We start from the raw sequence: 26,399 nt of genomic DNA, 5'->3' as shown, positions 1-26,399 counted from the left end.
CCCCAATGTTCATTGCAGCTCTATTTACAATAGGCAGGACATGGAAGCAACCTAAGTGTCCATCAACAGATGAATGGATAAAGAAGATGTGGCACATATATACAATGGAATATTACTCAGCCATAAAAAGAAATGAAACTGAGTTATTTGTAATGAGGTGGATAGACCTGGAGTCTGTCATACAGAGTGAAGTAAGTCAGAAGGAGAAAAACAAATACCGTATGCTAACACATATATATGGAATCTAAGAAAAGAAAAATGTCATGAGGAGATTAGTGGTAGGATGGGAATAAAACACAGACCTACTAGAGCATGGACTTGAGCATATGGGGAGGGGGAAGGGTAAGCTGTGACGAAGTGAGAGAGTGGCATGGACATATATACACTACCAAATGTAAAATAGATAGCCAGTGGGAAGCAGCCGCATAGCACAGGGAGATCAGCTCTGTGCTTTGTGACCACCTAGAGGGGTTGGATAGGGAGGGTGCGAGGGAGGGAGACGCAAGAGGGAAGAGATATGGGAACATATGTATATGTATAACTGATTCACTTTGTTGTAAAGGAGAAACTAACACACCATTGTAAAACAGTTATACTCCAATAAAGATGTTAAAAAAAAAAAAGAGCTTTGGTGCTATGATTCCATATAAGGAGAAAAATACTGAATGGTTTAGTGCAGTAATTCTAAACATAGACCCATATATTATCAAGTAAAAAATGCATGCTTTGAACAGACCATAACGTTTAGTGCTAAGAATAATAAAACAAAAAATTAAAAAAAAAAAAACATAATCCCATGTATGATTGCATCAAAAAGAGTAAACTACCTGGAAAGAAATTTAACCAAAGAGGTGAAATACCTGTACAGTGAAAACTGTAAGACATTGATGAAAGTAATTGAAGACACAAATAAATGGAGAGATACTCTATGCTCCTGGATTGGAAGAATTAATATTGTTAAAATGTCCCTACTACCCAAAGCAATCTACAGATTGAGTGCAATCCCTATCAAGCTTCCAATTTGCCATTTTTCACAAAAATAGAGCAACCTTAAATTTTCTATGGAACTGCAAAAGACCCCTGAATAGCCAAATAAATCTTGAGAAAGAAGAACAAAACAGGAGGCATCCCTGATTTCAAACTACATTATAAAGCTATCATAATCAAAACAGTATGGTATTGGCAAAAAAACACATAGATCAATGGAACAGAATAGAGAGTCCAAGAATAATCCCATGCATATATGATCAATTAATTTATGACAAAGGAGCCAAGAATATATAATGGGGAAAGGCCCGTCTTTTCAATAAGTGGTGTTGAGAAAACTGGGCAGCCACATGCAAAAGAATGAAACTGGACCACTCTCTTACACCATACTCAGAAATTAACTTGAAATGGCTTAAAGACTTGGGTGTAAGACCTGAAACCATAGCACTCCTAGAAGAAAACATAAGCATAATCTCCTTGACATCAGTCTTGGTGATGATTTTTGGATTTGACACCAAAAGTGAAGGTAATAAAAGCAAAAATAAACAAGTGAGACTTAATCAAACCAAAAAGCTTCTGCACAGCAAAAGAAACCATCAGCAAAATGAAAAGGCAAACTGTGGAATGGGAAAAAATATTTGCAAATCATATATCTTATAAGGGGCTAATACCCAAAATATATAAATACCTCATACAACTCAATAGCAAAATAAGAATCTGGTTAAAAAATGGGCAGAGGATCTGAATAGACATTTTTCCAAGAAAGACATACAGGTGACCAAGAGGCACATGAAAAGATGCTCAACATCTCTAATCATGAGGGAAAAGCAGATCAAAACCACAATGAGATATCACCTCATACCTGTTAAAATGGCTGTTATCAAAAAGATAAGAAATAACAAGTGTTGGTAAGGATGGAGAAAAGGGAACCCTTGTGCACTGTTGGTAGGAATGAAAATTGGTGCAGCCACTATGGAAAACAGTGTGGAGATTCCTCAAAAAATTAAAAATAGAACTACCATATGATCCAGCAATTCTACTTCTGGGTATTAATCTAAAGAAAATGAAAGCGCTAATTTGAAAATATATATGCACCCTCATGATCATTGCAGCAATATTTTATAATAGCCAAGATACGGAAACACTGTAAGTGTCCATTGATGGATGAATGGATAAAGAAGATATGATATCTATGGACTGGAATACTATTCAGCCATAAAAAAGAATGGACGCTTTCCATTTATGACAACACAGATAGACCCTGAGGGCATTATGCTACATGAAATAAGGCAGACGGAGAAAGACAAATACTGTATGATTTCACTTATTTGTGGAATCTAAAAAAACAAAATAAATAAACAAAAAAAACCCCAAGCCTATAGATACAGAGAACAGATTAGTGGTTGCCAGAGAGGAGAAAGGTGTAGTGGATGAAATGGGTAAAAGGGGTCAAAAGGTACAGTTATAAAATAAATAAGTCATGGGATGTAAAGTACAGCATGCTGACTATGGTTAATAATACTGTATTGTGTATTTGAAAGTAGCTAAGACAGTAAAAAAAAAATCTTACATTAGTTGGGTATATCTGTCACAACTATTAACCAATATTGATACATTATTATTAACTAAAGTCCATATTTCATTCAGATTCCTTAGTTTCTACCTAATATCCATTTTTTCTGTTCCAGGATTCCATCCAGGATCCCACATTACATTTAGCTGTCACATCTCCTTAGGCTCCTCTTGGTTGTGACAATTTCTCAGACTTTTCCTTGTTTTTGACAACTTTGATAGTTTTAAAAAGCACTAGTTAGGTATTTTGTAGAATGTTTCTCAAGTGAGATTTGTCTGATATTTTTCCTCATAAATGGACTGGGGTTATGAGTTTTGGAGAAGACCAAAATAAAGTGCTAGTGTCATCACATATGAAGGGTACATACTACCATGACTTATTGTTGATGCTGATCTTGATCACCTGTCTGAAGTAGTATTTGTCAGGTATCTCCAGTGTAAAGTTACTCTTTTTTTTTTCCGCTTTCCGTACTGTACTCTCTGGAAGGAAGTCGCTATGCACAGCCCACACTTAAGGAATGGGGAGGTATGCTTCGTGTCCTGCAGGTTGGAGTGTCTACGTAAATTATTTGGATTTCTTCTGCACAGGAGATTCGTCTCTTCTCTTGCCCCCCTCCCATTATTTATTCAATCAATTATTTGTATCAGTATGGACTCTTATACTTTGGGTTATAATGCAGTACTACTTAATTTTGTTTCTCAGATTGTTCCACCTTTGGCCACTGGAGTTGTTAACACTTGGATCCTATATCTCTTTGACATAACCCCTCACCACTGTGGGTTTTTGTTTTTTGTGGGGTTTTAGTGATTATTTGCTTTCAAGTTAATTGTTTCTTGCACATAAAAATCAGCCAAATTGGTAGTTATCAACTTCTCTCCTGGATTTCAGTAATCAATAAATTTCTATTCAAGTGAACAAGTAGGATCTTTTTTAAATGAGTCACATTTGATTAACTAGAAGATTATTCAGTACCCTCGATCTTTCTTCTCCTTGTATATACTACCCAGTCATAAGACCCTTTTTGGATTCAAAGATTAATTCTTTTAAAAGCAGTGATAAACAGATTAGATCAGAATAGGGACAAAGACTGGAATATGAAGAATTAGATAATGAAAACAAAAAAATACAGAATACAAAAGCAGTGCACTTTTAGAAATAAGAAAAAGGAGCTAAGTACACTAGAGCATTTATTAAATGAACATCCATCTTAATATGATCAAGAGTTTCTCAGCCAAAGAAACAACTTAGAGCATACTGAATGGCAAGCTGAAGACACTACATTAAAATCAGGAGTGAGACTTGCTTTTCACCATGATCATTCCATATTCTTCTGGAAGCTACAACCCCTCCAAGAAATAAAAGTCAGAGCAAAGGAGAAAAAAGATAATCATTATTTGTATGTTATATTCCTATTTACCTCGAAATGTAATAGAACCAACAAAAAGTAATAAATAAAAATTTATTAAAAAATTAAAATCTGTATATAAAATAAACCAAAATCAATAGCTTTTCTGTGTATGGACAATAAGTAGCTACAAAATATAATGGGAAAGATCCCATTTACTAGAATATAAAATACTAAATAGTAATAAATAATATCTGGGAAATTTGAATACTGAGAGAAAAAAAGAAAATTAGCATAAGTACTGTGTTTCTAGATGGGAAGACTAAATCTCATCTTTAAATGGTGACTCAAAAGAGAAATAGGGAAGAATAAACAGAAATGATCAGTAAAATGTGGCAGACAATAATGTTGGACATCTTCCTCTACCAGTCATTAAATGAATTATAAAGCTAAAATAACGTTAAAATGTGATGTTTTACAAGAATAGACAGATTAGTGAAGCAGAACCTAGGAAGAGATTCTAGTATGCGTAAGAACTTACTATCGATAAAGGTGATACATAAATGAAGAAGTTATCAATAAATAGGATTGAACCAAGTGATAAACAATTTGGAGAAAATGAAAGTTAGCTTTTGACCTCACACCATACACCAAAGTAAATTATGAATGGATTGAAGAGTTTATGAAATCATAAAAGTCATAGAAAATCTAGGTTGAATATTTGCACTTGGAATGAGAAGACCCTTTTTTAATTAATTTATTTATTTGTTTTTATTTGTTTATTTTTGGCCGCGTTGGGTCCTCATTGCTGCACGTGGGCTTTCTCTAGTTGCAGCGAGCGGGGGCTACTCTTCATTGCAGTGCGCGGGCTTCTCATTGTGGTGGCTTCTCTTGTTGCGCAGCACGGGCTCTAGGTGCATGGGCTTCAGTAGTTGTGGCTTGCGGGCTCTAGAGTGCAGGCTCAGTAGTTGTGGTGCACGGGCTTAATTGCTCCATGGCATGTGGGATCTTCCCGGACCAGGGCTCAAACCTGTGAGGCGGATTCTTAACCACTGTGCCACCAGGGAAGTCCCAAGAAGACCCTTCTAAGTAGAGGAGTAATAGAGGAGACCACAGAGAAAATGATTGATAGGTTTAAATTCTAAAACATCTGAGTCAAATAGACTCAAGATTAGAAGCTAAATGACAGGATTTTTTTTAAGTTAAACATATATGGCAAAGAGTTACTGTCTTTAACATATACATAGAATTTCTAAACACCACTAATAAAAAAATCCCAAAACAACAACAACAACAACAAACTAGGGAAAAGGCATGAATAGATAAGTCAGAAAGACAGAATACTATGGGCCAAAAAAAACATGATAAAGTTTTTTGTTTGTTTTTGTTTTTACATATCTAGTTATTTGACCACGCCAGGTCTTAGTTGCAGCATGTGGGATCTAGTTCCCTGACCAGGGATCGAACCCAGGCCCCCTACGTTGGGAGTGTGGAGTCTTAACCACTGGACCACCAGGGAAGTCTCCATGATAAAGTTTTTAAGGAGTATTTATTTACTTGATATTTGTGTATTTAAATATTTATTTATATCAAGAAACTAATAACGAAATACAATCCTTAATCTGCCAATTTGAAGAGATGTTTTAAAACAATGAAAACCCGGTGTTGAGAAAGATTCAGTGAGATGAGTAGTTTCATTCACTAGCAGTGGAAGTAAAAATTTGACAGAAAATGGAAGCTTGTAGGGGAGGGAGCATAAGTGGAAAGAGGCATGGAATGCAGGCTAAGAGCTACTCCAAGCTTTCTGTCTTGCAGTGTGAACCTGAATAGGAAGTGTAAGAACTCTGCATCTTTGTTTTTTCATTTGTGAACAAAGAGGTGGGTTTAAAAATATGGTCAGTTTAAGTGAAGACAAGAGAAGCCCTGAGACTGGGAGAAAGATGGGAAATTTAGGGACCAGAAGAGAACTGTTTTGAGAGAGAATCTGACTAAAATCTCAGATCTATTCATTGTAATAGCATAGAAACCCCAGAAACAATCCCCCAAATCTATGTGGGAATTTGGCAGAGGGTAAATTAAAGCATTAAAAATAAGTGGGAAAAGGAAGGATTGTTTGATAAATTATTTAGCTCTCATTATGAAGAAAGAAAGGTAGATGCCTCCTCATACAGATGTATAATTTTAGATGGATTAGGGGCCTGGGTAAAATAAACCTTTAAATGTTTTAGAAGGAAATACAAAAGAGTATCTTTATGACGGTTGGGGAGATATTATTTCTCAGTCAGTACACAGAAAAGACAGTTCATAAAGGAAACATTACATTAAGGAGTAAAACTCTTTTATGCAAGAGCCACTATAAATAAACTTAAGACACAAACCCTGGAGTGGAAAAATATAATTTCAACACATAAAACAGAAAATATGTTGGCTTCCAGACTATATAGATGGAGAATCATTACAAAACAGCATTAAAAAGACAAACAACTGACTACAAAAATGAGTAGCAAAGGATACCATCAGGCAGTACACAAAGGAGGAGAGTTAGAAGACAAATAAATATAGGAAGAGATGCTGAGCCTTACTAACAATTAGGAGAAATGCTCACTTAAACAAAGAGGTACCATTCCTCATCCATCAGAATGACAAAAGATAAAGTATGACTGTTCAAATGTTGGGCAGGATGAATGGAACAGAACATTTTCCCAGCTTGCTAGGTATGCAGTCTGATATAACTTTTTGGAAAGCAAGTTGGCAATACCTGGTAGAGTTGAAAATGTGGTCCATTAAGCAGCAGTTTTACCCCTAGAAATATTCCCTAGAGAAGCACTTGCAACAGAAGCCCTGTACAAGGACATTCACCAAAGCATTCTTTGTCATGGCAAAACCTAATATCTGTTAATGGAGCAAAGATAAAAATAAATTATGCTATGTTCATATTTTGTTTCCTTGGTTGCTGTGTCCCTAGCTACCAGAACAGTACCAAGAACACTGTTGGTGCGCATAAATATTTGTTGAATGAATGAATGAATATGGAGGACAACTTACAGCATTAAAAATGAATCAACTAGATCCATATGTAGCAACATCAGTTGATTTCAGAAAGTTTTGGGGAACAAAATGATTTTGGAATTTGTACACTATGGAACAAATTTAATGCACAGGAAACAATACTACATATTGTTCATAGACACTTGTATATGTAGTAAAAATATTAAAACATAGTCTAGAAGAAAACACACAAAATTTTAATGGTAGTTGCCTCTGGGAGAGAAGGGAAGGATGGTAGGAAAGAGAAAGGGAGAAGAAGGAAAATGAGAGTAGGAGTTGGGAAACAAAAGGAGACTTCAGTTTACCTCTATGATCTTATTTCTTCTAATAAGAAACACTCATCTGAAGCACAAATGATAAAGTGTAAACTTTTTTAAAAAATCTGACTTGTAAATACATGTTTATTTTCTCTGTTTATAAAACTTTATAGGGACTTCCCTGGTGGCACAGTGGTTAAGAATCTGCCTGCCAATGCAGGGTACACGGGTTAATCTGCCTGCCAATGCAGGGTACACAGGTTCGAGCCCTGGTCCGGGAAGATCCCACATGCTGCGGAGCAACTAAGCCTGTGCGCCACAACTACTGAGCCCACACACTGCAACTACTGAAGCCCACACACTCTAGGGCCCGTGCTCCGCAACAAGAGAAGCCACTGCAATGAGAAGCCCATGCACTGCAGCAAAGAGTACCCCCTGCTCGCTGCAACTAGAGAAAGCCCATGCACAGCAACAAAACCCCAATGCAGCCCCCCCAAAAAATTTTTTAAATAAAGAGAATACTTTTTATTCATAAAATAAGAAAAGGTAACTATATAAATGGGAGTAAGGAATAAAAAACAGTGGATATTCAAAATATAGTGTATGAAATTCATTCATTTACTGGATTTAAAATAAAGTCAAGTAGATCTCCTAGACCTTAGACCAAAAAGACAAGAAGATAGAATATTCAAGAGAAAATTTAATGGGCATGGACACTCAATCATAGAAGTCAAACATCTGATTAATAAGAGCTCCAGAAACATATGTTTAGACATATGTTTAGATAACAGTATGTCTGAATTACAGCATGAAGAAAGCAACAGGAAATATTCAAGGAGAATGTGGATTTTCTGTATTGATTTGATTAACCAGCTGTATGAAATTAGTATTAAGCCAAAAAAATAAGCTGCTACTGTCAACAAGATAGAAACAAAACAATAACAAAGGCAATTGAAACTGTCAGGAAAAACAAAAAGCTTCACAAGAAATACATACATTGTCTAACTATGAAACAATGAAAACGTGTTTTGATTTTCAGCAACTGGTGGAATATAATACAATTTTTTAAAGTTTTGACCCTGAAGCTTGGAGGATTCTCTTTCAAGCAACATGAGTTAAGCAACCCAGTATCTCTTTCTGTCAGGGTCTGAAGTGAGTGATATCTATAGTATCATAATATTGAAATGCCCTTTCTTGGTTTTCATTTTTTGCAGGTTATTTCTAGAAACTTTGTGGAAGGCAATTGAGATTACAGACAATTTAAATTATAAACCCTAAAATTCAAAATATACGCTATGGCTGAGAGAATTTAGGTGATGGAAGAGAGGAGCAATGGAGGGAGATTAAATGGTGCCAGGTTCCTCACCTTACACAATTAAGAGATACAGTTTAAATTGATGGATTAAGAAATAAATGTTTAGGCATGTTATCTAAAGTTCTAAAGCTAACAAAGAGCTTAGAAGTAAAAAATATAGCAAAATTTGGGGAAAGGAGGAAGGAGGGAAGAAAAAGTAGTGAGCTAAATTTCTAATTTTTTTAAAACAGAAAGTTAATTGTTGCTGCTAAAATTTGATAAATCAAGAGAGGAGGCATAAGTACTGCAAGAAGAACTAAAACCAGGAATTCTAGCAAGTGGTTACTGGGACTAGGGGTAGTATATGATCTGGAGGTGTTATGCCTCCATTTATATCCTACTTTAGTGAGTGAATTTGTATTACCGTGAGAATTCATTACTTCTATAATAAATTTTAAAAAGGAGATAAAAAATCATAAGGTTCCCTCTGCCTTGCTGATTCCTCCAACACCACTCCATAAAAAGAGTTGAGCCAGAGAAAAGGGCGAGAGCTTGCTGTCAAAGTTCTTTGTGTTGTAATTTCTGTAGTCTTCTTAGAGAGTAAAGAGCCTAGATTACGGTTTGGTCAAAGCTCAAAAACCTATAGAGCAAACACTGAACAATTGACAAAAATGTCCAAAGAAATCAAATGGAAATATTTAAGGTCAGTGCCTTACAGACAATGCTGTTATTGTACATCTAATCTGCTACTCTTAACCAGATGAATCAAACATTACCCAAAATTAGCAGGAAAAAGATGTGTCTCATGAACCCAGTCAGCAAACAAATGGATGGTCTCAAAATGATTCGAGGGAATATACAGAGATATAACAAAGGTGAGACTCTAGACTCAAATTCATTGTTCACTCAAAGAAAGTCAAAGTATGACTCAAAATATACCACAGAAAAAATTCTGCAAGTAGTACATTTTGAACTCCATTAAAGATAATAATAATAATAATAGCTAACATTTTACCAAATGTCTATTATATGCCAAGCACTGTGCTGAGTGCTTTATGTGTATTATTTCATTTAATCTTCAAGAGATTCCATTGAGGTTAGTACTGTTACTGTCCCCAATTATAGATGAGGAAACTGAGTCACTGAGGGTTGAATAACTTGCTCAGAATTACATAGCCAGTAAGAAATGGTGCATAGGTCCCAAATCTGCCTGATTCCAAAACCTCTGAGTTTAGAAAATATGAATATATTTTTTAAGAAATAAATTAATAGTATAATCTCAATACCCTGTGATTTTTATGTACTTTAATGTGTCTCATCCTCCCAACGTACTTTACACATGTGACACATTTTCTATTTCTTACCAAGTTGGGGATCATGAATCTCTAACTATACTATATAGAGTGTACATGTGTATATGTACATATATACATACACAATATATTGCTTGATAATCAACTTTTTTCATTTAAGAATAATTGGATATTTTTCCATATGATTCCATAGTCCTCTGCGATATTAATTTTAAAGTCTGCTTGGTATTGATTCATTCACTCGATCAATATTTATTGATGAGCGAGGCACTATTCTAGACACTTGTACTACACAAGTCAATAAGCACACAAAAATCCCTGAATTATGAATTTATGGAGTTTACATTTAAGTGTGGGGAAATGACAGCAACAGAGTAAGTGGCGTGTATATTATGTTGGAAGCTGAAACATACAACATGGATTAAAAGATATAACAAGGTAAGAGGGATCTAGGAGGGTGGTAAGGTGATTGAAGTTTTCACTGAGAAAATGACATTTGAGCAAAGCCTTGATGGAGGTAGAGGAGTAATCCAGGCAGATATCTGGGGAGAAAGTGCTTATAAAATTGAGATATACCTCACGTATGATAAAATTCAATCTCTTAAATTATATAGTTCAGTGGCTTTTAATATATTCACAAAGTTGTGCAACCATCATCCAATTCTGTAACATTATAATCACCCCCGAAAAAACCCTGTACGCATTAGCAGTCACTCACCATTGCCCCCTCCCCACAGTCCCTGGCATCCACTAAACAACTTTCTATCTCTATGGCTTTGCCTATTCTGGACATTTCATGTAAATGGAATCATACAATGTGTGACCTCTTGCGTCTGGCTTCTTTCACTGAGCAAATGTCTCCAAAGTTCATCCAGGTCATAGCATGGATGAATATTTTTGTATGGCTGAATAATATTTGATGGTGTGGATATACCTCATTTTAGTTACCCATTCATCACCTGATGGACATTGGGATTATTTCTACTTTTTGGCTATGATGAACAATGCTGCATTGAATATTCATGTACAAGTTTTTGTGGGAACATGTATTTTCAGTTCTGCTGGATATACATCTAGGGGTGGAATTGCTGGATCACATGGTAACTGCCAGACTATTTTACAAAGTGGCTGGGCCAGTGAGAAAGTGTTTAAAGCAGAAGGAACAGCCAATGCAAAAGCATGTCTATAGCAGGAGGGAGGCCACTGTGGCTGGAGTGGAGTGAGTGACCCCAAAGATGGGGTCAGAGAGATAATGGGAGGAGGACTAGAACATACAGGACCCTTTAGGCCATTGTAAGGACTTTGGCTTTTATTCTGAGAGAATTGGAGGGCTTTGAGCAGAGAGATGATGTGACCTGGCATCATTTTTACAAGAATTAATATGGCTGCCATGCAGAGAATAAACTATAGGGGAGAGAAGATTAAGAGGCCATTGTCATGATCCAAGCAAGAAATGACAGTGTCTCAGACAAGGGTTTAGGCAGTGGAGGCAGTGAAAGTGGTTAAATTCTGGATATGTTTTGAAAGTAGAGCCAACTAGATTTTCTGATGGATTGGTGGCTATAGTAAAAAAAAAAGAGAGAGAAAAGAATAACTACAAGTCTTTTGGCAGCCTGAGCATCTCGAAGGATGGAGATGCCATTGACTGAGATGGAGATGACTACACATAGAATGTTTTTTGTTGGTGGTAGAGGCTTAAGGAGTTCAGCTTTGGCATATTAAATTTGAGAAGTTGCTACTCAGCCACGTGGAGATGTCAAATAGGCAGCTGGATATACAAGAATAGAGTAGAGGAGAGCATTCTTGGCTGGAAATATAAATTTGGGGTTAACTATGTTACTGGTTGAGACTTATGAAGGGATTGAGTGTAGATAGAGAGGAAAAGAGAACCATGGACTGAACGCTATTGCTCACTAGCATAAGATGCTAGTGAGGAGGAGAGGAACTAATAAAGAGTGTCGATGAGGTAGGAAGAAAACCAATCAAGTTCGATGCCCTGGAAGCCAAGTGAAGAGAATGTATCAAGATGGAAGGAGAAAACAATTAGTTCACATGCTACAGAGAAGTCAAATAAGATGAGGACTGAAGATTGACTATTGGATTTAGCAATAAGGAGGTAACTTGATGAGCAGTTTCCTTGGAGTGGTGGTGGCCAAAGCCTGATTGGAGTGGGTGTAAGAGAGAAGGAAAAGTAGAAAAGGAAACTCTTGAGGATGATGCATAGGTTCATTATCTTGATTCTGGTAATGGTCTCACAGTACATATATTGATTAAACTGTACACTTTAAATTTTTGCACTTTGGGGTACTTCAGTTATACCTTAATGAAGCTGAAAAATAGAGACAGTGGGAGGAAAGAAATGAATAAATTTCTTTTGAGGAGATTAGCTGCAAGGGGATCATAGAAGTAAGGTGATAGCTACAGAAGAAGTGGGGTAAAAGGAATTTTTTGATGTGGGAGAAATAACCACATATGTGTATGCTGTTGGGAATGGTTCAGTAAGAGAGAAACTGATGCTGTTAAAAAGGGGAGGGTTGGGAGAGTGAATCCTGTAGAGTAGACAGGCCTGCAGGGGGATGGGATCTAGTGCACAAATGAAGAAAGAGGAACACAGGTGGCTCATTTATGGTGACAGAGAAGCCAAGTCTACGTGTACAGGTATCACTAGGGGAGGAGATGGGGTGGTGAGTGTCTGTGGAAATTCTCTTTGGATCACTTGACTTTTCTCCATGAAGTGGAAGCAAGCTCATGAACTGAGAATGAGGATAGGGAAGAAGGCATTGGAGGTTTGAGGAGAGAAAGGTCATAGTAAAATCATTGTCAAGGGAATTGACAAGGTATAAAGGAATGGAGCGAGGAATGATTGCTGGACAGCATTTAGGGCTTGATGAGTCTTGTGGTCATGAATTTCCATTCGATGCAATTGTACATTTTCCTCCTGCCGTGTTCAACAGCAAGGATGCAGGCATAGAGTTGGCAAAGAATTGGATCATGGTTTTGCCAAGAGAATAGACAAGCAAGAGAGGCCAAAGACTTGTGAGTGCGTGCAAGAGATTAGTTATAATGATGGACCATTTGTTTAAACTGGATCAGGAGGGAAGAAAGGATATCCAAGGGGAGAGGGAGGGTGAAAAGATGGTAGACTCAATGGATTGGAGGTCCTGGGGGCTTCAAAAGATTGTTGGGGTTGGGATACTGGAAGTAAGGAGCTGGAAAGGTAAGGGTGGTGGTCAGAGAGTATTCACATGGCACAGTGTTGCATTACATGTGTGTACAGAGCTTGTTTAGCCAGTTAGGACCCTTTTCTTAGGTAAGTCTATAGGATCATGAAAGCTGTCTTCTTTACTTCGGCCACCTCTTATTTCTTGGTCATTGCTGTTTCTCCCTGAGAGCCCAGGAATTTCTGCCATGTTCATTCCCATCGTTCTCAGATCACTTAACCCCAATCTAACTATTCTATTTAAGCACCTTTGCCTCTGTGATGTCAACTCTCTCTAACATCTATCCTTGAATTATGATGGGAATTCTGTGATTCCGTTGAGAACGAGAAGGAAAGCAAGGGGAAACCAGTCCACTTGCCATATGCCTGTCCCTCCAGGGTCTCCTTGGGGGCAACCCACCTTGTCAAGAACTGAGTCTTGGATGAAGCATTAGAATGGACACAGGTGGAGTGTTTCCCTTTTACAGCTGAAATTCTAGCTCCCTGGTCCAGAACTGCAAAGAAAAGGGAATTTAAGTTTTGCAGGGTATAGCTCCACCTTTCTAGGCCTCTCACTGAGTGGAGTGTGATCTGTCACCCTACCGTAGAAGATATTCTGTATTTCCTGTTCCATCGGAACCACTATAAATACTATTGGGAGATACTTCAATCATTGTGGTGTCACCATATTTTTCTTGGTTTAAATGGCCTGTGTGTTATGATCTTTAATGGGAAATCAGTTTAACAGGAAAATTAAATAATTCTTTAGGGAGGATGAATTTGAAATTCTGTGTCATTTACTAGCTGGCTAGTGCCTTGTTTTAACATATGTACCTGAAAGAGTTGGAATTTAGATTTGCGTGTATTTAAACATGTGTTTGCCTCTTAAGCCTTGTCTTTTAAGGTATTTCCTCCACTGGGATTTCCTTTAATAAAGCTAAAGTTCACTTCAAAAGAAAGAATTCCTTTATGCTGGTATTATAAGTCTTATTGATTGCCAAGGAAGATTTCCCTTCATGGTGGGAAAACTCCTCTCTGCCCTGTACATGCCCACATGGCCAGGTGTGGCTGCCTACCTCCCCAGCTGCACACCAGCAAAGACACACCCCCACAGAACACATACAACAGATGCTTTCAAACCAAGAAGTCTGCCCTCACCATGACAACTTCCTCAGCCTGCCCCACCAGGCACAGATATTTAAGACCATGTCGAGACCGACTTAGAGAGGGTCCATCCACCTTTATTAGTTCTCTGTCATCTCAGTGTCCCCTCTACACACTAGAGTCTTTTCATCCATAAGTGTCACCAGTTTCCAGGCTGCTGGCCTGTGTCACAGATAACATAGACATGATGAAATCCATGAGCACTTAAGAAATAACCCCCGTTGAACCTGGCCCAAAGGTCATTATGCAGAATGCCACGTAACAGAGAAACTCCAGTACCACAATTTTAGGCTACTTTCAACTCTCACACGTTCTTTCATTCAATGCATTGTTTCTCCAAGGAGCATGGAGATTATCAGGGACAACGTTTTCTCTATGTCTCTGTGTGTTTCTGCACAAGCCCAGGCCTGCTGCACACAGTGGATGCTCAATTATTAACAGACAGGTGAGAAACTGGGCAGCCCCATGGAAGAGAGCCCACAAAGCCTTGCAATGGCCGCCCAGGGTTGGGGTGGGAGGGGCTCTCAGTGGTGTTTGGGGAACTCAAGTGGGCAGTTCCTGGCCTGGCATTGTTTTATTGTTGTAGGAACTATATATTGCTTTCTCCCTCCACCAAAAGATGATCTTGGTGAGTGAAAAGCAAGTAGGAAAATGCAGTTAAGCCAAGAAGTGGGTACCTGCAGATCACTGATGGAAATTTCTTCTCTGACCAAATACACAGTTGTCATGTTTAGGGTATCTGTTATCACATTGCCTGCACCCCACACCCACATGTGCTCAATACACCCTCCTAATCCCGGGTGAGAGGTAGTCTCCTGATTGCTGTGATTTCAGTGACTGCCTGAACTGGACATGCGATGGCCTGCACGAAGGCAAAGATGTTCTTCTGTACTTTTGCTCGCTCACCTTCCTCAATGGAATCAAGGGTTTAAGAAGTTATTTTTAGCCACTTTTGTCAGAAGGGAAAGGAGGAATAGGGAAAGTGAAGAATCCCTGATGTTCTGTGGCAACTTACTGTAAAGAATGGGCTTTAAAAAACATCATTGGTGAAGATTAATTCCTCTGTCAATAAAGGCCGGCAGCTAATCTAGTGCCAATTGCATAGGCCTGGGGAATGAGCCCTGTGGAAACTCAAGGAAACTAAATCATCGTGTGGTTTAAAACAAGCGGTGCTTGTTTTTTTCTCCCAAATGCTTACCAGGCATCTGCCATTACTTTCCATTTTTTTAATTGCAAAGGAAAAAGAAATGCCAAGTGGTTCTTGCAGCTCCAAAGGGCAAATTGGATATGTTTTGACATACAGTGAAAATAAATTATCCTAAAACCTATTCACATACAGAATTATCTTTCCAAACTAAATGTCTGTTTCACCTCTCAGTTCCTTCGTGCACCAAGCCTTTGGGCAGCGATCTGCCTTGGATGGTTTTAGTGAGTTTGACTTAGGGCTGGACTTAGTGACCACAGGGCAGTTGGAGGTCCTTAGTACCCCTTCCCCCCATTCACACACCCACCCCGACTTAGAAGAAACACTTTCCCTACCCAGCCTTTGGCTTTTGGTCACTTTCATGGGCCACTAGACAGCAGAGAGACTAGAGCTAGGGTCCTACCTGGCCCAAGAAACATCAATTCTTATTGGAAGCTAAAAAGCCTTTGGAAACTCAGGCGAGTAAACTCCTGAGACATTTCCAGCTCGGGAAGCAGGAGCAAACCAGGGTGGCCCTGCTTTTCTCATCCTGCCTCCCCAACCCCCAAAGCTCACAGGAAGTTTCCTGTGGAAGCCAGGGTTTTCTCACCTTTTAACTGTAGCCCTCAGGAATAAATTTTACACAGCAACCCAGTACACACAAACACAAAACTTACCTTGCAACGTACAATAGGCTCTGGTGCTTGCTTTTTTTTCTTTCTAATTCCATTCAATTCTATTTCTTTTTCCTTTTTCTTTCTTTTCGTGCTGCTCAAGGCTCACTAAAATGACTTCATAACCCACTACTGGGTCACCATCCAGAGTATGAAAAACACTGTCCTAGACTAGCAGAAGAGCAGTATGTTAGGGTGGGAAGAGGCTGCGGAGACAGCTCTTCTCCCAGAGAACGTGTGCCTCTGCTCCTCAGTTAGCTGCTCTGTGCTGGGACGCCTACCAAGCGGCTCTGAGGGCCCAGGCCTCATGCTGAGCACGGGACCTGCAGCCTCACAAGCAACGCCAGGAGGTCTGAGCACTATAATTAGTCTCACTCCCAGATGAGGCTCAGGTGGGGTTAGAAGCTTTGCCTAAGGTTCCCCCCACTGGTGGAGCCAGAATTCACATGCCATGGTTCTGATTGAACCCCACACTCCTAACCTTGACCCTGCCCACCCAAAGCCCACTGGTAGCCGCCCGTTGCCCTCGGGGTCAAGTTGAACCTCTTACCTCTCCAGCTTCGTTCTTCTCACCTCCCTCCCGCTTTGCACTGTGGCCTTAAGGAACTCCCCTTTGCCTGCCTGGCTCCTCTCATTATTTAGGCCTCAGCTTAAACCTCATTTCCTCCAGGTCACCTTCTCTGAACGCCTCTACCCACGCCAGCAGCAATGACAAGTGCCTCCTTGTATGCTCCCAGACCACTCTTGTGCTTTCTCCGTCCTCGCACCTGTGCCATTTTTTTATTTTGCTTCTCTGTCCAGTGGTGTGCTGGTAAAAGTTCAACATCCAGCTCTCTGGGAAAAGGGGGAGGAAGGAGGGATTTCTAGCGTTTGCCAGTTTCCATAGTGTAAATACTTCCACTGTTGCCCATTTCAAGCCATCAGCATGGCTTCACTGAACATGGAGTTGGAAAGAAACTGGTGAGAACTGGTTGGAAAGAAACTGGCTCCAGCACACCACTGAATGTGTGTCTCGTCTTCTCTGACCTGGGAGAGGGGAGAGATCATCTTTCCTTTGCTGACCATTGTATAACTCCTCAGTGGATAAAAAGGAGGAGAGAAGGGGCAGGCAGGAAAAGGGACTGGTGTTCTGAGAAATACTAAGATAGTCACAACGAGTAAAGAAGGAATGGGAGAGGAAAGAATAAAGGCTGTGTGTGATAAAAATAACAACCAACAATCACCCACCCCTTCCTTGTAGATTGTAAAATGCTTCCACACACTTTGTGTCATTTGATCATTTTCACAGAAATGTTAAAGGGACAGGTGTTATTCAGTAGATGAAGAAACTGTCTCCCAGAGGTGAAGTGATCTACATAGGGGGTCACACAGTTCATACCTGAGCTAGAACCAAGGTCGCCTGAGTTCTAGCCCCACATTCCTTTATTATTCAGGGTGACTCCCCATATCAACATACCTGCTCATAGTGTGAAAGCAGATATTTGGACACATGCACAGGTAGAACTGGGGAGGGTAATGGTGCAGGGAAGACTGTCTGGGTATGATGAATGTTTGTGTGTTTGCGTGCACACACACGGGGGCCAGCACACATGACACAGTATCTTGGGAAAGGAATACCAAGGGAATGACAGCTGTTAATGCAAGATCTCCTGGTACTGGGAGGTGGGACTGTGAGTGGTTAAGAGCAGAGGTTCAGGAATTTGATACCTGGGTTCAAATCCTATTCTACCTCTTCACTGTGTGACCTTGAGCCTGTAATATTTTTAATGCCATCATTTCCTACTACTAACAATTTTTTTTGCATAGTCCCTCAGATAATTGATTGAGAATTAAATAATTCATGTTAAATGCTTAGAGCAGTGCTTGTCATGGAGTGAACACTCAGTATTGTTTTTGTACCTTTTATTACCTTCTCTCTTTTTATCAGTGTTTCTTTTTATGACACTGAGGTGATTAAGCATCTTTTATTGATGTAAATCATAGGAAAAGAAAGCCTTGCCAATAGTGCAAGTGCCTTTAGTAGGGCTACAATGCCATCCAGCCTTTGAGCTCAGGAATGTTTTATTGTTTCTGAGGAAGTTCTAAAACATGTCAAAAAACTGTCCTGAGACAGTCACAGAGTTAAAGTGGAAGCCAGTGACCACTTGGACTTGTCTCATAAGATATACTTTGCAAAGTATCATCTTGAGTAAATCACACAGAGACATTAAACTCCATCTAATGTAAATGACTTATCCTCTCCTGTTTTCTTTCCATGTCTGGTTATACTTATTTCTCTGTGTTTTTTTTTTCTGTGTCCACAGTCATCACTTTAGATGGTAAACTCCATTCAGGCAGGGACTATGTTTGCTTTTTTGAACCAAGAGAACGGTCTTTACATTCTTAAATGGTTTTTTGTTTTGTTTTGTTTTGTTTTGATTTGTTTTGTGGTATGCGGGCCTCCCTCTGCTGCGGCCTCTCCCGTTGCGGAGCACAGGCTCCGGACGCGCAGGCCCAGCGGCCATGGCTCACGGGCCCAGCCGCTCCGCGGCATGTGGGATCCTCCCAGACCGGGGCGCGAACCCGGTTCCCCTGCATCGGCAGGCGGACGCGCAACCACTGCGCCACCAGGGAAGCCCCTTAAATGGTTTTTAACAAAACAAAAACTAAGACTAATGCTTTATGACTTGGGAAAATTATATGAAATTCAAAATTCAGTGTCCATAAATAACATTTTATTTAAAGTTTTTTATAGCCATGCTTATTCGTTTACTATTGTCTATGGCTGTTTTGATGTTACAATGGCAGAGTTGAAGAGTTGTGACAGAGATCAAATGGCCTGCAAAGCCTAAGATATTTACACTTTGGCCCTGTAAAGAAAAGATATACTTTGCAAAGTATCATCTTGAGTAAATCACACAGAGACATTAAACTCCATCTAATGTAAATGACTTATCCTCCTGGCCTAGGATAACTAGTAGATCCCCTTAAAAGTTGAGGTTTCATCAGTAAATACGACAATGGCCATATTGTCATTGTATTTTCAATGTCTTAAAATGGCTTTCAAGATTTTCATTGCTTCTTAAACAACATGGAGAATGGCAGAAACTGTGATGCGATGCCGTTTTTTTAAAGCTACAGTGCGATTAAATAGCTCAAGATGCTCAAGAAGGCTTCCTTTCGGACTCTAAGATAGCTATGAAGTTCATTTTAGGTAAGAGGCACAAGACAGGAAGACTGCAACCTTGAGTCTCAAACAACACCAGTATTCTATAAACCAGCAATAATAACTGATATTGCACAGGGCTGTTTAGAAGATTAACTGGGGTGATCTGTTGTTATTATAAGATACCCTCATTGCGTGCTTATACCTTATAGCACTTAACTTTCATTTCCTTCCTGGACGTCTTCCACAGGTGGAGTGCCTGGGAACCTGTCTGGGATGAAACAATAGTGGTGGTGTGGTCAGGGTGACTGTCGTCAGCTCCACCAAGAGAAGGGCCCCCAGACACTTCCATGGCACTTCCTCCAATGAACCAACAAATGCACAAATGAATGTGCTTTCCTGGGGTCCTGACCCAAATGCAAACAGTGAGTCTGCCAGAATCTTACTTTAATGCTGCCCTAGACCTAGATGCAAGTCAGTCTTGCCTTATTCAGATTCTACTCCATGGGACTCTATTATCACATACCACACATGCTTTGGCTTAAGTTTTGAAAACCCAAGCACAAGTCTGAAACTGTTTCTAACAAGTGTGAATTTTCCCACCTGTTGTGTTTTTTTTTTTTTTTCTATTTATTACACCTGCTTATTGGGTGGATGGTGTCAAAAATATTCTCCACAGTTTAGAGAAGATGACAACTTTTTAAAAATAGGTTTGAACTTCTAATCTTATCTGGAGTGTTAGTTCCTGAAATGCAACTCAGGACAAAAGGGCTTAAGAAGACAGAAGCCTCATTTTCACATGTTCAGTTCAGAATCTCTCCCTTTCTAGAGCATTTAGGAATTGGTCATCATTCTTCTACCAAATTCTGAGCATACCATTTCCAAACCAGAATAAGTTATAATGCAGTACTGGTAGTTTTACCTGGATTATAAAAATTAACTTCTGTATCTTTTCAAATCAGAACTCAGACTCAACACTTTATCTTTTTCTATAACAGGGAATTGGAGGAAATTTTGTGAACTTGTAGTTGTATATTTTCTACCACTCACAGTAACGTTCATTAGTTTCTGAAAATCAAAACTTCTAACACTCATCTACTTGAGAAAATAAAACAAAAACAAGCAAGCAAATAAATAATATACAGTTGCACTACAATTGTAATGGCCATCTAGCATAAAGATATTTCTCAGTGTTCAGCATGAGAGATCACTTTAATTGAGACTATCAGTGCTTAGGAGAAAAGGAGGTAAACAAAGCATGATCTGCTATTGGATAAAAGGCAGAATTTCTACATTTGATCCTTATTATTCGTGGATTCCATATTTGACAATTTACACCTACTTGCTGAAATTTATTGGTAACCCAAAATCAATAATTGTAGTGTTTTCACTGCAATATACAGACATGCACAGGGCGGTGAAAATTTTGAGTCACCCTAGGCACACATTTCCAGCCGAGGTCAAACAAGGCAGCGCTCTGCTCTGCCTTCTTGTTTCAACTCTCATACTGTGAACAAGCGTCTTCTTCACATTCTACTTTTGTGTTTTGTGTTGCTAATTTTGCTCTTAAAAATGGCCCAAGCATAGTGCTGAAGTGCTGTCTACCTGTTCCTATGCACAAGAAGGCTGTGATGTACCTTATGCAGAAAATGTAAGTTAGATAAATCTCATTCAGGCATGAGTTATAGTATTGTTAGCCCTGAGGTCAATGTTAATGAATCAACAATATATATTAAATAAGATATCTTTAAACAGAAACACACATGAAGCAAGGCATGTATTAATCAATTGATGAAAATATGACCAGAGACTCACAGGAACCTGACCCTGTATTTCCCCTAGGAGCAAAGGTCCAGTATTCCCTAATTCAGTGTTCTTGACAATTTATAAAGCATAACTACCTCAGATAAAAAGAATCAGCTGCATTTGGATTTCCTTTCTATTCAAGTCTTATATTTGGGGCTTATGCACTGTTAGTCCAGAAGAGTCTCTGGCTGTTAAAATTACAACTATGTTTTATAATTACAACAATTATTCTCAAAGCGCAAACAGGAATTTCTTCCAGTCCTTCCAAGAGAATTACAATTCTCTATTTTATTAATACTGTACCATGTTCAAAAAGGAACCATACTGAAGGCTGAACACCCAGGGGTCGGAGATAAGAAGGGAATGAAGAAATGGGTGGCAGCCAGGGAAGTATTAGTAAGTGTTTTCCCATCCCAACCACTTCTGAGACCTTTTGCTCACCCTGGCCAAAAAGTTTATACCACTAGGGAAGGCTTCCTTTCAGGAAAGGGCATGAAGAGTGGGGTTGTATGGATGAGATGTTGATCCAGCCTTTTCATATAGGGAAAGTATAGCCAAGAGGATGGAGTTGTCAATGAATAAATAATACTAATGGTATTTAAGTTGGGGGTCACCTGTTAAAATCAACCGTAGCATAAGGTTATGTTTGTAGATGGATGTTAACAGGAATTTGTACACGATCTATTATTACACAGTATCCAAAAAGGGGGAAACCACTGGCAATCTTTATAAGGTTTTTTCTAAGAAAAAAAGCCATTTGCAACTTCAGTGACTGCTGTATCCACAGGATTCACTTTCATTCAATGGGAGAACAATCTTTGATTTCCAACGCCACTCCCAAAATACCTGATTTTAATAGCAAAGGAGATCAAGGTGGGTTTTTCTTGTTGTCTGTAAGAAATAAGAAAAATTACTTATTTTGGCTTCTGTGAAACCAAGGAAGTGTTACATTTTCTTCATTGTAATGCACATGTGACGTTATTTCCCTCAAACCAGATTCTAATTTTCTGTAATTCAATAGGACAGCTCACAGAACTTTCTAGCCCACAGTTCTAAAGTACTGTGGAGAAAATTAAATCATTGCACAAGATGGGAAGTGGATGAATTGTGATGCTTATAAAAACGTGTGATGATTCACAGATAAGTTTCATCCACAGTGTGAGCCTTCGGGAATACTAAGGAAAGTGATTCGGCTTCAAGATTTTTAAAATTGTTTTCTACTTTTGTGCCCTACTCGTTAAAAACATGTTGTATAGAATCAGATCAACAGACAATTATGAGAATTATGATCAACTGAGAATAATGTTCTACTCACCTCTAAGTAAAATGTATACTGAAAAAAATCTGAGGTACACATCAATGTGATAGCCACTACAAGTGTATATTGTAAGATTCAATCATGAAATCTTGCAACCATTACACACTGTCTTGCCCAACCATTAAATACCAAGAATTCTTCCTGTTTCCAAATTTGAGTCTAATCAAAAGAACATGTACTTTCCCTTCAAGCATTCAGTGCTACTCAGTGTTATTAGGACACTCAGGAATTCTTTTGTGGAATATCAAAGATTTGTCATAACTGGAGAAATCACCTACTGGTTTAACCTTAACTTTGGGGAAAAGGGTTTTCACTTTTTTAGTTTCCCTTTCCCTACTCCTCCTTCTCACCGTCTCTCACCCCAGCCAGAATGACTAAGGGTACCTTGCATCATATATGCATTTGATCCATATTAAATAATAATAGTGGTAACAAGGCACAGAAATTGGGGTCAGAGATGGAATTATCAGATTCTTCTGCTAGGGTGTGGAGAAAATCATAAAATCCCTTTGCTTTGGTTTCCTCATTTATGAAACAGAGGTGAAAATGCTCATCAATTTTCATAAGGCCATGTGGTTTAAATATACAATTGATGGCCAGGCAATTATAACAATTCCAAAGATGAATGGTAAATGATGCTTTAGAAAAGCTTGGCTGGTTATTACAGCTTCTGTTTATACATTTGTCTTCTCTAGCAAGGATATGACTCACATTAAGTATGGGGTTTTAAGCTAAATTGACATGTTTCTGGTTAAAAAAGGAAAAAGTCAACCAAATGTTAATTTAGGGCACATTGTATTTATATGGGAGAAAGAGAGAGAGAGAGAGCATCCTGTCTGGGTCATTTTGTCTCTCCACTGTTGACATCTGTGGCTGGCACTAGGTGAGTAGGAGGGGCCACCGGAGGATTCAGTCATGAACCTGGTGGTGGGGGCCTTGATGACCATTGGTCACACTGCTACAGTACTTTGCACTTGGGGGTATTTGTGAATTTACCACTGCATTTTATTCTGACAACCCCCAGTGTAGCTCATAGAGGTGGATTTAGTTCTCATGTACTCCTGATGAAAGAACCGAAGCTGAGGGAGAGTAAACAACACCCTGGTGGCCCCAGCCAGTCAGCAGCAAAGAGCCTGGGGCCTCTGGGACCCTACCCAGGGATCATCCCACTAAACTAGCCATTTCCTGGGGCAGGCTGCTGTGGATGGGGGTTGTCGAATTTCCTTCCCTGGAGATCTGTAATGTCATGTCTGCACCTATGGAATAAAGGAAATCCTTCTGACTGCTTTTTGGATTATTTATGATGAGGGCATATGCTTTTTTTTGAGTTTGGGTTTGGCTGGTTTGGTCTTTGTGTTTATTGTTTGTTTTCTCAGGAGGTGGTTTAATATGCTTCCCCTCTTGAGGGCTCTAAAATGTTATTTGCTCATCCTTTTTTTCTAAATACAATAAAAATATTTTTTTTTATTTTAGAAAATACGAAAAGCATAAACATTAAAAGTAAAATAAGAATCACTACCCGGAGAGAACCACTGCTCACACATTTTTGGTAGTTGAAATTATAGGTATAAATACCTGTATAGTCTACTTTTTTTTCCCCCACATAGCCTTGTATTGTATTTTCAGTGCCATTAAATGTTGATTATAAAACTAATGTTGATGGTCCCACTAACAATACATTTTTGGAGGTACTCCATTTATTTAACCTTTCCCCAACTGTTGGACAGTTGTCTTGTGCTACTAAAAGGAATACTGCACTGTATAAAAGAGCACTGCAGGTTGTGCCTAAGTCCTTGTTTGCATTTCTGATTATATCCCTAAAATAGATTCCCTCAGAAGAGGTTCAAACATTATGTCTTAATAAGAGATTCCTACAAGGAAAGGCACAACCATTTTAAGGCCATTGATACACACTTCCGAATTACTTTTTGCTGTGTGTGAGGGCTCCTCACGTACTGAGAAGAACTCGTGACTTTTCTGCCTGGCAGAACCCTGTCATCCACTCTCTTAGTGTGTGATCCGGGATTGTGCATTACTTTTTACGTCAACAAGAAGGTAATTGGGAATTTGCTTAGATTTTACTTCATGGATTTTAAAGCCATATATACATGTATATACATATATATAGGTTATCAGCTCTTTGGTGCTTCCTGCTATGTTAGTCAGTACTCTCCAGAGAAACAAAACCAATAGGATAGGAGGGAGATGATAGATTTGACAGATAGATAGATAGATAGAGAGATGATAGGGATTTATTATAAGGAATTGGCTGACACAATTATGGAGGCTGACAAATACCAAGATCTGCAGGGTGAGTTGGCAAGCTGGAGACCCAGGAGAGTCAATGGCATAAGCTCCCTTCCAAAGGCTGGCAGGTTTGAGACCTAAGTAGAGCCAGTGTTTTATTTCAAAGCTGAAGGTAGGAAAAAAACCAATATCCCAGCTCAAAGGCAGTTAGGCAGGAGGAATTCCCTCTTGTTTAGGGGAGAATCAACATTTAGTTTCATTCAGATCTTCCACTGGTTGGACAAGGCCCACCCACATTAGGGAAGGCAATCTGCTTTACTCAATCTATCAATTTAAATGTAAACTCATCCAAAAATACCCTCACAGAAACACCCAGAATACTATTTGACCGAATATCTGGGCACCCTGTGGCCCAGTCAAGTTGACACATAAAATTAACCATCACACTTACACTCTTGTGCCACTTTTGCCTGCCTGTCTACCCAAACCAACAGCTTCAGGGGACTGAAGTAGCATCAATTTTTTTTTCTTTAGGACAGGAGCTTTTTCTGGTGGTTTTGCTACTTCACATCATTCAGAAATAGAATGGGCAGGCTCCCCTTAACTTGTGAAGATGGTATGTTGTGACATATAGAAACCTGATGATGTGATGGTTAGATTCCAACACCAGCTCTTAAGAGCCCAATCAATCACATAACAGTGTTTCTGAATGTGGAAGTAAGGGTACCAGTTCAACTCTAACCAGCCATTTTATCCCCACTGGGAAAAATGTACCCTTGAGTCCCAAATCAGGATGCCAGAAACATGCAGTTGTGCCATGCTTCTGACTCATACAGCAAATCAGGAACCTGGGCCTGGGTAGACAGGATAAGATCTTTGACCCAAGAGCCTCCTTTTCTATACTTTCAAAGTGTCCTGAATTGATAGGAAAATGGGAATTGCTTTACTTCTGAAGTATTATGTATCTTTGTCTACTCATTCATTTATTCATTACATTCATTCATTTTTTATTTCATTTTTCAACAGTATCCTCCATGCCAACTTAAGAAGACTACGTGCATAGGGAAAAGTGAGGAAGGGAATTAGAAATTCTTTGTTTTAGAGATGCTTGCAAGTCATTTCCAAGTGAAGAGTTCAAATTCATGGTCTGCCGGTTACCATTCCTAAATGACCTGTAGATAGGAGTGCCTGGTTTCAAGTTTCAGAATGAATGTAAGGATTATTCAAAATTCAAGAAAAATATTAAAATATAGGTAACTATCAAATAGTAGAGGGGATACTAGACTGCTTAGAAGTTAAGCCAGATAGAGTGTACTGTATTTCTAAAGTGGAGGTCTATATCAGCCCTGATTGTGTGACTTGATGACCTGGATGCAGAATTTGATATCAAGACAGTGAATTCATTTATTCATTGAATGAGTCAGCAAATATTATGCCAGATACTTGTGAAAAAGAAGTGGGTCTTAATACCTTTTTTTAAACATCTTTATTGGAGTATAATTGCTTTACAATGGTGTGTTAGTTTCTGCTGTATAACAAAGTGAATCAGCTATACATAAACATACATCCCCATATCTCCTCCCTCTTGTGTCTCCCTCCCAAACCCTCCCTATCCCACCCCTCTAGGTGGTCACAAAGCACCGAGCTGATCTCCCTGTGCTATGCGATTGCTTCCCGCTAGCTATCTATTTTACATTTGGTAGTGTATATATGTCCATGCCACTCTCTCACTTCATCCCAGCTTACCCTTCCCCCTTCCCCGTGTCCTCAAGTACATTCTCTACGTCTGCGTCTTTATTCCTGTCCTGCTGCTAGGTTCTTCAGAACCTTTTTTTTTTTTTTTTAG

At 39.0% G+C, this 26,399-nt stretch overlaps 1 protein-coding gene and 1 long non-coding RNA gene across 4 annotated transcripts in view; one reads left to right on the top strand and one right to left on the bottom strand.

Moving 5' to 3' along the window:
- LOC129392341 (uncharacterized) overlaps positions 1-16,540 on the bottom strand; it is a 50,651-nt gene extending 34,111 nt beyond the window's left edge. For both annotated transcript variants that reach the window (XR_008618111.1, XR_008618112.1), the window contains exon 1: positions 16,041-16,540. This is a non-coding gene — a long non-coding RNA (uncharacterized lncRNA). The remainder of the gene's footprint in view (positions 1-16,040) is intronic.
- Positions 1-26,399, top strand: part of MARCHF3 (membrane associated ring-CH-type finger 3) — a 151,281-nt gene that overhangs the window by 65,297 nt on the left and 59,585 nt on the right. The window lies entirely within an intron of this gene.

The sequence above is a fragment of the Physeter macrocephalus genome, chromosome 8, assembly GCF_002837175.3.
Source record: "Physeter macrocephalus isolate SW-GA chromosome 8, ASM283717v5, whole genome shotgun sequence".
Taxonomy (NCBI): domain Eukaryota; kingdom Metazoa; phylum Chordata; class Mammalia; order Artiodactyla; family Physeteridae; genus Physeter; species Physeter macrocephalus.
Note: the sequence above shows the minus strand (reverse complement) of the source record. Positions and strands in the feature narration are given on the sequence as shown.